This window comes from Alexandromys fortis, unplaced genomic scaffold, assembly GCF_014885135.2.
Source record: "Alexandromys fortis isolate MF-2015 unplaced genomic scaffold, M_Fortis_MF-2015_v1.1 scaffold_113, whole genome shotgun sequence".
NCBI lineage: Eukaryota > Metazoa > Chordata > Mammalia > Rodentia > Cricetidae > Alexandromys > Alexandromys fortis.
In genome coordinates, this window is record NW_026067988.1 from 895,236 (window position 1) to 907,624 (window position 12,389).

A 12,389-nucleotide genomic window follows, 5' to 3' on the forward strand; every position below is an offset into this window, starting at 1 on the left:
CAGACCTGGCCGTATTATGGAAATTGGGACTGCAGAAGTGGATTGTGGTAGTGGATTTTTCTGGACTATGAATGCTAAAGCACTGAATGGTACACTCTCAAGGGGTGAATCATACTGCGAGTGAACATCTCAATAAGGCTTTTTTATTGCTGTTTTGCTCTATACATTTTTTTCTGCTTCCCTCCCTTCTTCCCCTCTCCCCTTCTACCTTCTTTGGTGATCCCCCCCCCATGCTCCAAAAATTTGTAAAACAGGCATACATGGATCTAAAAGGAAAGAGAAAAACTCAAGATCTTCTGAGCAATTTAACACTTTAAAGTGGTGTTTAAAGGGCCGTCCTGGTAGGATCATGGAAAACAGTGTTGCTGAATGTGATTTGAACCTTGGGGGAGGGGCTCAAGATGCTTCAGGGGAGAAGAATTCTATTATGGTGCCTAGAAATCATTCTTGTGATGTTTTGGTTAAGAATATGAGTGATTTTTCCCTTGTCTGAGTAGTTTGTCTGAGGTTAATTTCCTTGGCAGAAGAAATCTCAAAACAACCTAATATAGACTCTGTGGTGTGGTTACTAGTGTTAACTCTTGCCGAGCACCACGCCCCCGTGTCTGTGCTCTGTGCACTGGCACCCAGTTCCCGAGTTTCGCAAGGGGGCTGGAGGTTAAAATACACAGACAAACACAGACAGAGAGACAGCGACATGGGTCATCCTTGAATTTTTCCAAGAATGCCCCCTTTATTGTGTTCAGGGGCAGATTATATAGAGATAGCCACGCCCCAGCCAAACCCACCAGAAACCACTCTCCTGCCATCAGGAACTCCTGAAGATCTCGTGCTCAGAGCAGCTGTAGGCACTCAGATCAGGGGATTACAAGAAATTCAGGATCTGGGGTCTCACTACTCCTAACAAATTCTAATGAAGATATATAATGAAGAGGGGCAAGCTGAGTCAGGAAAAAATATTTGAGGAGAAAAAGAAAACCAGAAAGTGGAAATGGATCTAAGATCTGTATTCAAGAAGATAAACAGATTAAGAAATGAAATAAAAGGAGTGGTGACTATTTGTTATAAAATCACCAGTAATCAACCTGCAATGAGTGGAACATATATACACTTCAAAATAACACATTTATTTTTGACTTTCCACTCTGCGTGTGCATTTATACTCATTTTGAATGGGGTATGGGTATGGATAATGCCGGTACCTCTAAAATTGCCATCAAAAAGATGTTTGCTGTTCACCAACACTTCTGTCTCTTCACATACCTATTAACGAGCTACCTAGCCAGGCACTTCTCCACTTGTACCTTCTCACGTCCTGGGGACACGCAGGGTCTCATCCATGGATGATGGATTTCTGAGAAGCCAAGAAGAAATTAACACATTGTGCAAGCCAATGAAACAAGACCCAAAAAATGCACATTGCGAATAACACATTAAAACGAACACATCAAGGAACATGGGGGAATAATACACGCATAAGTCTGGTAGATTTGTTGCCTTTCTGTATGAAATGTTCATTATAGAGTTTATACGTAATATATTGGCATCATTATATTTTGACAATTTTATCATTTATTATCACTTAACTGTTGACTCTTTTGGCAAATTATCCCACAGATACTGTTTCTTTTGTAAAAAGGAATTCAAACTGTAGAAATTTTGTTAACTTCTGAAATTTATAAAGTAGAAAATTGTACCTTACAGTTCTTTTTGGTTTTCATTTTTATATGTATTACAGGAAAAGGCCTCTAGATGGCAGCATTTACCACAGCTAGAAATTATTTAGGCACTAATTTAACTCTAAAACTGACACAATTGATGAAGGTGAAATTACTCCTTGTAAACTAAGTGTCTGCAGAATTTCTGCTGTGCCGTGAATTAAACCTTGACCTTTGTGAGCACATGCTTGCTCATTTATTTAGCTGTTAATACAATTAAAGTTTTACACATTTCCTAAAACAATTAAAACAAATAGACATTAAATGTATCCTTAGGAGAAACTGAAGTAAGATACATTGCTGTACAAATAAATATGAATGTGATCTTAACCACATAATTAATATATGTTTTTTAAAGCCTCACAACTTTTTACATTTGCATGGCATTAGATATAAATTGTTAGAATTTATAGTTTTAGAATCAAGACCAGTTTTAAAAGTTATAGTCAGAGTAATCATAGTTTTAATGTTCTCGCTCTTACCAGCATTCCAAAATTGCTGCTGTATTCACAATATCTAGGACCTGGAAACAGCCTAGAAAATCATAAATTAATTATAGAATGTAGAGCAGTCAATAATTTGTCAGAACATTTCTGAGCAAGCTCAATAATTTTTAACTATTGAACGACGGTATCAATTTTAACTATTCTATTGTGTGTATTGCTCACTGTTATAAAAAAAACAATTTTTTACCATATTGACTGAATTTTTATATTCAAAGCAAAGACAGACTGACATTTGATAGATAGGAACTTGTGGCTGACTTGCACATTTTCTTTAGCTTGTATAAATATAGAACATTTGCCACTGGTGATTGAAAAGAGATTTATGTTTTGCAATATTAACTAAATGTGCAGAACGTTCCCTGGTAATATTCCTAACAAGGCCCTATAGATAAGACTTTTACTGATATTATAACCTTTGTTGTGACAATTCAGAAACTCATATATAAATTCACTCAAAAATATGATAATAAAAAAATGAGTGAACTCATATAAATCATCCTTAACTGTGACCAAAGGCCTGGTTCAAGTAAGATAATTTTAAGCCAGGTGGTGGTGGTACACATGCCTTTAATCCCAGCACTTAGGAGGCAAACACAGGCAGGTCTCTGTGACTTTGAGGCCAACCTGATATAAAAGAGCTAATTCCAGGGTAGGCTCCAAGGAAGTAAGATTATTGTTTGGTTTCAGTTTTGATGTCAGTGGATAAAAAGGATTTTCTTTTGGAACATACTTGGCTTAAAATCATCTCTGTCAATAGTAACTAAACACTTCTTTCCTCCAAAAGTTCTCCTATCCCTCAAAGTATTCCAGAGACACTGTTTTTAGCTGAAAAACATTAAAATAAGCATTTCAGTTTTTGATTTATCTTTAAAATTACAAAAATACCAGTTAGTACAATTTGTTTTTCTTAGTCTTTTGTCAATAAATCAGGATGGAGTCAGGCTAGCCTTTCCAGTGCTTGTGACTATGTCTTAAGGGCTGTAAAAAGCAGTGGTTATGACCAAAAGGCACAGGGAAGTTTTTGAGAAACTGTGACAGTGTTAATGGACGGTGGTGAATGGTGATCAGGAACTTACCCATGGTAACTGTGATTCCTAGTTTCAAACATCTTAATTTTTCCTATTATTTCTCCATCAACTCTCCATTGACAATCTAATTTTACACAACTGCAACTTCCTGCTTATACAACACTTACTGTTCACAGTGCAATTAGTTTGATCCTGGAATACTTCTTACAGACCCAGTTGTCTTGAAGAATGTGATCATTGGTTTATCTTTAGTTTAGCCTTTGTGTAAATGCGAATGGAATCATGGGAGGGCTTCATTGTTTCTTGATGTAGTATCATGGGTAGATCTGTGATCATAACCACGCAGGTAGAATAGGGATGAAGGCATTTTCAAACATATAGCAACTCTTACAATCTTCAGAAATTGCCTATCACTTTCTACTTGTGTATTATGCTACCGCAAGTTGACATTTTCCATACACTCCAAAGACACGGCTCCCTTGATGTGCACAGCAGGTGCTGCTGTTCACTGCTCTGTTCTATGGATTCTGCCTTCTTCGCAAGGGTTCCTGACCCTGCCCCAGGTAATATTAGGAGTTAACTCTAGAGATCCCAATCTCAATAAGGAAGATACAAACTTTGTCAAATGAATATTTAAACCACACATGCAACTCTAACTGGCTGAGCAGTGAAGAGGAACACAGAGCAAATGAGAGTAGAGGAGAGTTCAATGAGAACAAACCACATTCGCTGCTTCCTTAGGAAACATAGGAAACATAGGTGCAAGGAACTTCCACAGTCACTCTCAGGCCATAGTCCCACTGCTACGCCTCCCCTACAGTAAGCAAAGAATCCTCTGCCTGTGACCTATAGTAGACGTTTTCTTTCTTAAATGGCTTTTTGTCAGATATTTGATTACATTAATAATGAAAATAAATACTTAAGTAACTCAAAATATGCTTTATCTCACAAAGAAACCAAATGTAATGTAATAGTATGTTTGAAATAATATGATGAATGAACAGTGTTGCTAACATTAAGTTTCAAAACTTGTTAGGTTGCTCATACAACTATATACATATATTATTTATGCTGTATCAAAGTTGTATACAGATCTCATTATCGGTTTTATGTGTGTGTGTGCGTGCACATGCGCATATGTGTGTAAAGAAATCACTGTTGAGCTTCTAAAAAGAAAGATATAATGAGTGCACGTTTAAACCCTAGCATTGAAAAGATAAAGTCCAGAGGACCATGAGTTAGAGGCCAGGAAGACCTGGGCTGTGGAGAAAGATTCTACCTCAGCAAAATAATTAAATGTATAAATAAATAAAAATAAGCAAAAATGTAAAACTGTAAAATGCAAAACCAATTTTTCTGTTGCTGTTAGAAAGGCAGAGAGATCCAGGGTAGAAGCCTAAACTATAAAAAGAAAAAAATCAGCTCATAAGATGACATGGCTGTATTAGGCTTGAAATAGTATATATCCTTGTTATTATTTGTGCGTGTGTCAGTGCGCGCGTGTGCATGCTCACACACACGTTTGACATAGTCTCTCTGTATAGAGCTTATTGTGCTGAAACTCACAATGTTGCCCAGGCTTGCCTTAAACTCACACACACACACACACACACACACACACACACACACACACATCTATATTATTATGTATACATAATACATGAGGGTTTAACTTTTTATTAGGTATTTTTTTATCCAGTATGCTCCCTAAAATAGATTTTAAGTCATATAACTACATTGTATGACACAAAACTCATCTCTAGTATATTTTATAATCATATCACATTACCCTCCAATTCATGTTTTTTTTTTCCTAGCAATTATGGTATTTACCTGAAGTATTGCTTTATCTATTGGAGCATTTTTATAATCTATTATTATTATTACTGGTTGTTGTTATTTTCATTGTTGTTGTTGTAACATTCAGAAACATCAAATTTTTAATGATAAGGGACAAATATTATTTGAAATTAACAGTATTATCCTATTACCATAACCATTAAAATTACCTTTCTTCATGCAATGGCAAGTTATGTAAATTAAACAAATAGAGTGGCCATTAGGTTATAAGTATCAAACACAGGTGTTAAGGGCTGCTAAGATGGTGTTTGAATGGTTTGGAAACATAAACATTTACATTCTACCAAAAATTCCTTGGAGTACATGATTATTTTATAATTACAAAGAACAATTCCCAAGCACTTTTTCGTTACTGGGTTTTCTTATGGAGTGTATTTCCTAGAGTATTTTAAATGAGTATACTATATGGTACATTTTGTTTTGGTCTATTTTTATTAACTTTGGCCACACTAGTTTTTTAGCTGAAGGCCTGAGAAGGTCATAGTCAGCCACTCCATCAGTGGGCCAGGTCTTCAGTAATTTGCCTGCTTTAAATACAGCCCCCCCCCCCAAGAAAGCCAAGAAATTTTACTGTGTCCTTCCTAATCCTTTACAGTATTTCACAATTTCACCTATCATCAATATCAATGTTATGGGCCCTAGAATTCCATACGTTAATGAGTGGCATGACATTGTGCAGGTTAAAATCTATTAACAGTAGAGTCTATGGAATGAAATTTCCTTCTTTTTCCTTCCTTCGTTCATTCCTTCTGTCTGTCTTGACAGGCTGTTCTATCAGCTGTAACCCTATCTAACCTGGGACTCAAATACAGCCAGGATGTCCTTAGCTTACTGTAGTCCTCTGGCCTCAGACTCCAGAGGCTGGGATCATAGGCAGGATTTGCAGTGTCTGAACCCTTAAAATATTTAAGGGCATAAAACTACATGAAGAAGTATAGTTTTACATAAGCAGAGTGATACTGACTCAAATACCAGACAAAAATGTAGCAGTGTCTGCTGAAGGCAGGAACGCAGGTCTCGATTTTTCTCTAGGATGCTGCTGCACTGTGATGTGGAGATGGACCAAGACTGCAACAGTCAACAAAATACAAGGCTCCCCTGGATCACCTGGATGAAATTAGAAGAGAACCCGGTTTGAAATTTGGTTCTAAGAAACTATAAGAGGAAAACTAGGCTTATCTGCTTTGCTCTACATGAGTAAGTCTATTTATGAGCTCTTATGTAACAAACTGGGCCTCTAAAGGGAAGCCACGTGAGTATAGTTTTTAAAATAAAGTCTGAAAATGCTAAAAGACATCATGGAGACGGACAGTAAAGTCACCCAAGATATTTGACCCAGATAAAGTGAAGCTTTATTTTCAACAATATGTGCTTATTAATGAAAATATAAAGAAAGTTAAAATCATAGTACTATGTTTTTAAGAAAGACCTTATAGATTATTTTTCCTAATTTGATTTTGGCAAATGCAGCTATTCTTAAAATTGTACTGATATCTCTCTTTTTATGTTTTATGTATCAGTAAAGTTTCTTCCAAGCAACATGCATTTTCATTCACATCACTGCTCATTCATCATTTGTGAACAGGTGACCTAATAAATAGTATTCAATGGTTTAACCTGACAAATTTTAACCTCACTTCCTCATACAGAATCAAGAAAAGCTCTCTATGTTTTGCTTACAGTTTCACAACTTTTATGAAATTTTTAATTTGAAACATTACATAACCTTATCATTTTAAAAAAAATCTATACCCTCCTACATAGCCACTAGCTACTTCAGCCATACTAATGAAAACATGGATTATGGAAGAATTGTCTACATATAATTAAAATCCTCTATAAGCCATGAGGAAATTTGAGAGTTTAATATATATATAATATATATATATATAAATATATAAATATATATATTTTAGTTCATGCAGTTCTTATGATAGAATAGTGGTTCTGGAAAGTGTTGATTTACACCGTAACAATGTTCAAGACACTAGACTGATTCCTACAGTCTCTGTCAGTCATGAAAACATAGGAAAGTATTTTAAATTTAGATTAGTCATTCAAAGAGAATGAAAGATGTCACCATGGCTCCATGACGGTTTGATAACCTACATTAGGTCGCCTTTAGAAAAAGAGAGAAGAAATGAAAAAAAAAAAGAAAGAAAAGAAAAGCAGAAGGAACAGGATGAGCTGATGACTAAGGAAGCAGAGGAATCATGCAGGATTCCTGCACTTCCCCAGTTTGCACAGCCTTGGGAAGGTGCTAATTTCTTCGTGTGGTGCTAAAATCTTGCATTGTCATTTTCTCAGGAGTGCTAATACATGTCGCCCTTAGCATCTTTACCACATTGCTCCCGAGCAGCGCAGTGCAGCAACCTAGTCCTTCTGTGAAACTGGTACTGTGAACTGCTCTGACGTCAGGGCCCTGTGATTAAGGCACTGTCTGTTAGAGACAGTGCCACAGCTTTATTTTATTTTTAACTTTGAGTGGAACATAGAAACCTTCTTACAAAAGTCTTGAAATCCTGGAGGAGGACCTTTGATAATTCTTAACATCACAGCCTGGGTCTTTTATATGAAATGTAACTGGCAGGAAAAGCCTTTATAATCTTTGTGTGAAATGTAATTTTAAAAAATGCTGCGTGATAACTAGAAAATAATACACAGGAATCCAATTAAACTGAACTGCTTAATAATTCAGGTTATTATATGTCATTGCGTGGAAATTATTGTTTAATATATAAATCGCATGATGCTAGACTCGTGGAATGTGAAACAATTGCATTAACTCCACATCTGTTTCTGAGCAGATCTGAAGGCATTTCAGTCTCCAGTTAACTGGCCAGAGGTGACTTATAAGTGTCCCATGACCTAGATAGCCGGGAGAAAACAGTGTGGCTCTTCACTGTTGCCCAGATGGTATAATTCTCGATGTACTGATCAGGTAGTCAGAATAAGAGCAACATGTTTTCTGGCTGTCAAAATATGCATTACCAATAATGAGTGATATTGAGTTAAAGTGATGTACTTGGAAATACACATACATATATACACTAGACTGTTTACACAGAGCAAATTAAATTCATGACTATACAGTAAAATACAGCATAAAACAACAGATATTTCCTCACAAACATTAGCAATATTCTCCTAATTCGTATTTATATAAATATATTTTAAAACAGTCTACTGTATTTGAAATTGTACAACAAATTGTGTTGTGCTTGAGGCAGAAGCCTCAAGTTAAATAGCAAAGGGCTATTTAATGTACAATTTTCATTTAGGACAATTAGCAAAATAGCATTCCTCATTGTAGAGTTTATCAGCAGAAATAGTATAAAGTAAGCCTGTACCCTCTAATATTAAAAGGTTAAGGAATCGCTTGCTTAAGGATTCCCTAAATTTAGATATCTCAAATAAATGGAAGACAAAGTGTGTGTTGAACAAGAGCTCTATTTCTCTGTCCTGCTTGGTCTCCTTTGAAGAGAACCTACACATGCCTTCTTCTGGGGCTTTGACCTGAGGTTTTTATTAATTGAAGTCTTGCGGTCATGCTTCTCAAGCTGTGATTTGTTTCCTCTTCCTTAGCCTTCATCCTGATTCATATTAAGATTTCATTTTCAAGCATGGGGTATATAATGGCCTTTGCCAGCTAGGAAAGCTATCTCTTCACTGAGAGTAATATCCCTGCTTAACAATGAGGTTAAATAATTATTGTTAAGCTACGGGCTGCCACTACCTGACTTTGAAATGACTGTGGTATGATTAAAGTATAATTGCATTGCTCGTGAAATAAACTGGAAAGTGGCGGTGCTGTTGTTTATTGTGGCTGGAGCAGAATAGTTCAGTGCGGAAAAAAACGTGAGCATGAGAACGATGTATTAGCTTTAATTTTCTGAATGGCAAATGATCATTCACTGAGGTACGATTAAAAAAAGCAACCTTTAATTCGCTAGCGTTATTGTGTGAGGATTGTGGTCTGTTGACATCTGGATACTTAGGGGTCCTTCTTTCCTTAAATTTGTTCATTCTAATCATGCAAAAATAATAATTTGATACTTTTTGGTTGTGCGCAAACACCATCGGCCTATTGTCTATAAGAAAAATGTTTCACTACACAAGGGGTTGGACAGTTTCATGGTGAACTTCTCGAGACTGCACTTTCTCTCTGATTACACACCTGAGGAAAAAGTGTTAACACAAAGCCGGGGATTAAATTTTCATAGGAGGAAATCGTGATGTCCAACAAGGCAGCTGCCAGTGAGATTATTTCTACACTACTCAGTTTGGAAGGCTTGATGAGGGACGTGTTTTCCTTTTCACTTAGTTATGTCAAAATAAATGTCCATGCTTAAAAAGAAAGTATTTTCTGTCACAAGCCAAAGATACTCCCGAATTTAAAAAAAAAAAAAAAAACTTTAATACTATTACATTCTACCCAAGGTTTAAAATAAGCGCCCTTTGTTCTTTCTTTAAGTTAGCAAAAGTTAACCATGCTTGAAGACTTCCTTAGGTAACAGTTAGAGATCATTCAGAGGGAAAAAAATGTTGTGGTTGAACTGATGGGGTTTTATTTCAAACTCTAGTCTGGCACCTGTCTGCCGTAGGTGCAGCCAATTACACAAACCTTTCTAACTGGCTTTTAAAGATGAGCGAGGAAAACAGTGACAAGGCTTTAGGGGTAATATTACAGAAATTAGGCTGCCCCTTTCTGAAGTATCCCGTCCAGCCCTGGTAAGAAAATGAGAAAGAAACTTGTGAGGAAATGTTTAAAAAAAAAAAAAAAGCTGGCGTCAGAGACGTGCCTGGCAGGGAAATGTATCCAGCAGGAAGTGCAGAGGGACAAGGAGCTTTTGCAGCTTGGCTAACAGCTGTTGGGGATTCCTTCCAGCCCATCGGAAGCAAAGTTTGCAGTTAGGTGGGCTGGGAGCAGGCTCGGTTGTAGCCTCCATTCTGGCGAGCTAGGTTCTCAGGGTTCCCTCTGAGGCAAAAGCAGAAGGGCAGAGGCGGCCACGATCGGGCGCTGCAGCTCTACCCGCTCCTGGGAAAGGAGACTTATTGCACCACGCTCTGGCCTCGGCTCTGCCCCAGGACCCCAGATGCAGCGTTCATTTCCCCCAGACTGTTTCAGTGACCCGGCGCGCAGTAAATGCCCAGATTAATTTTCTTTCGATTCTCCACCGAGACTCAAATAACTACTGCCCTATCTTTAGCTCTCCGCCCTCTTCGCCCTTCCTTCAGATGTCCCTGCCAGCAAATGCCTCAATTTGCAGCACCGGGCACAGAGTCCGTTTAATGGTTTAAAAAACGCTCCAGAATTTGCTGGACAGAATTCCTCACTGAGGGGTGGCTTCGGGTCTCAGCCATCTCTTCATTTTGGCCCCTCCACTTAGAAATGCATCAAAAAAAGAGCGACCTCGATGACTCTCGTCACCCCGCGGCGAGAATCTAGGTTCCCGGGTTCTGCGCGAGTGCAACCGCATCCCCCTGCTCCGCAGCTGCAAGCTCGGTAGGAGCCTGAGAGCTCTCCGGAGCCCCCCCCCCCCCCCCCTCAGCCCACACCCGTGCTGGCCTCTGCCGGGCATGCTCAGTGAGCGTCCTGGAAGGCATCTCTCCTGGGGCCAGGATCAGTTCTCCAGGTTTTCGAGGCTGCCGAGGGACGCTGGGAGGGGGAGGCTGGAGACAGTCAGCGCCTTGTTTCGCACCCCCTCCCGCAGACTCTGCAGCCTCCCGCACTGCAAGATGCTAGCCAATCAGAACCCCGAGGCGGGGCTTCGGCCGTCACGCCCTCCCTCTGGGCTTATTGAGAGTTATATCAAGAAATTCAGTTCAGAGAGAGGAGAGAGAGGAGAGGGAGAAGGCGAGGGGGGCAGATGAGAAGGGAACGAGAAGAGTATGCGATGTAGGAGGGAGAACCTTAGTCTCCGAAGCGCGAAAGAGCTCACGGATTAAGAATTTGTCGGGCAATTGGCACCCCGGGACAAGAGCCAAAAAAATCACCATCACCCAACTCTGGCGTTTCCTACCAGAAGTTAGAGACTTGAGCAGTACTGCCATCGGATGCAAATGGTAGGCTGGTTGTTGTGGGATATACTCCCGAGCTGAAGAAGTGCAAGTGGATGTGGTGTGTGTTAAATACCAGAAGAGCCCATACCCAGTGGGTAATAGCAGTAGCGAGGAAATGTGGCGAGAATGACTAACGACAAATCTGTGAATTTGTTCTCGGGAGTTGCTAATTTGCCAGCCCGCAGCCACACATTTTACAAGGAGGAAACGTTTTGCTGCTTCTGAATTCGCCCCAAACTGGTGCTACCAGATGCATGGCTTTCTATGTGTTGGAACAAATCCTTCTTAACTGCAGCCTACCGGGAAAGGGGAAAGGTTGAGACAACTAACGTAAGTGTAAAGTTTCGCATGCACAATTGGAAATGCCTTGTTTAGTTATGTCCTCGGTGTAGACGTGGGGTGTTTGTAATTGGGTAGTCGGCTGGGGCAGAGCTCACCTACGGGCTTGTATCTGCAACCCCACCTGCACCACTCTGTTGGAACTAATCGCGGGCATCAGCTACTGTGAGTCTAATGCAGATAAGATTAGAGACTGGGAACTGACCAGTCCTACTCCAGTGGGTAGCTGTCTAGAGCCTTGCACCCATTTAAACTGCAGTTAGAGGGGCATCTGAGCGGAAGTTCTTTTACGTGTGTTACCGGGTTGCGGTATTTATGTGTAGCAAATGTTACTAATATTATAATGAGGCACCGGGATTAAGAAACTGCATTTTATTTTCTCTCGTATGCTCAGTAGAAAAATATTGTGCTGTTACATAGGAATGTTGGCTGTGTTTCACTTCCATCCCGGCACACTGGTTCACCTCTATGGCAAGCAATTGTCGATTATCATACGTTTTTTCAAAAGTTTTAGTGTGTTTATTTCTCTCGGTGGGGGCAATGTGGATTCATGGAGAAAGGAAGGCAGGCTCTGAGTAAGAAATGTGAAGTCTTGGTTTCGTGCTTTGAGGCAATAAGAATACGTAGTGGCCGGCGACTACTGCTTCTGCCGCTGCAGCAGCATGTCCGGATGCTCATTTCCCAGGAAGGATGGATTGGAAGACAGTTGAAGAACTGGGAGGAAGAAAAAGCAGTCTTTTGAGAGGGAGAGATGAGTCAGTGTGACAGAGAAGAAAACACATCATCTCTAACATGTGACAAAGCAGTTGGCAGCAATCAGAGCTAAATACTTGGGGTTTTTCACTTCCACCTCAGACAGCTGGGGGAGGTGGGCT

At 39.3% G+C, this 12,389-nt stretch overlaps 1 protein-coding gene and 1 long non-coding RNA gene across 3 annotated transcripts in view; one reads left to right on the top strand and one right to left on the bottom strand.

Annotated features, from left to right (window-relative positions):
* The window catches only part of LOC126511993 (uncharacterized), a 1,200,080-nt gene that overhangs the window by 228,730 nt on the left and 958,961 nt on the right, over positions 1-12,389 (bottom strand). The window lies entirely within an intron of this gene.
* Pcdh9 (protocadherin 9) overlaps positions 10,957-12,389 on the top strand; it is an 821,312-nt gene continuing 819,879 nt past the window's right edge. The window contains exon 1 of the mRNA XM_050159519.1: positions 10,957-11,505. The gene's annotated coding sequence lies outside the window, so the exon portion shown is untranslated. The remainder of the gene's footprint in view (positions 11,506-12,389) is intronic.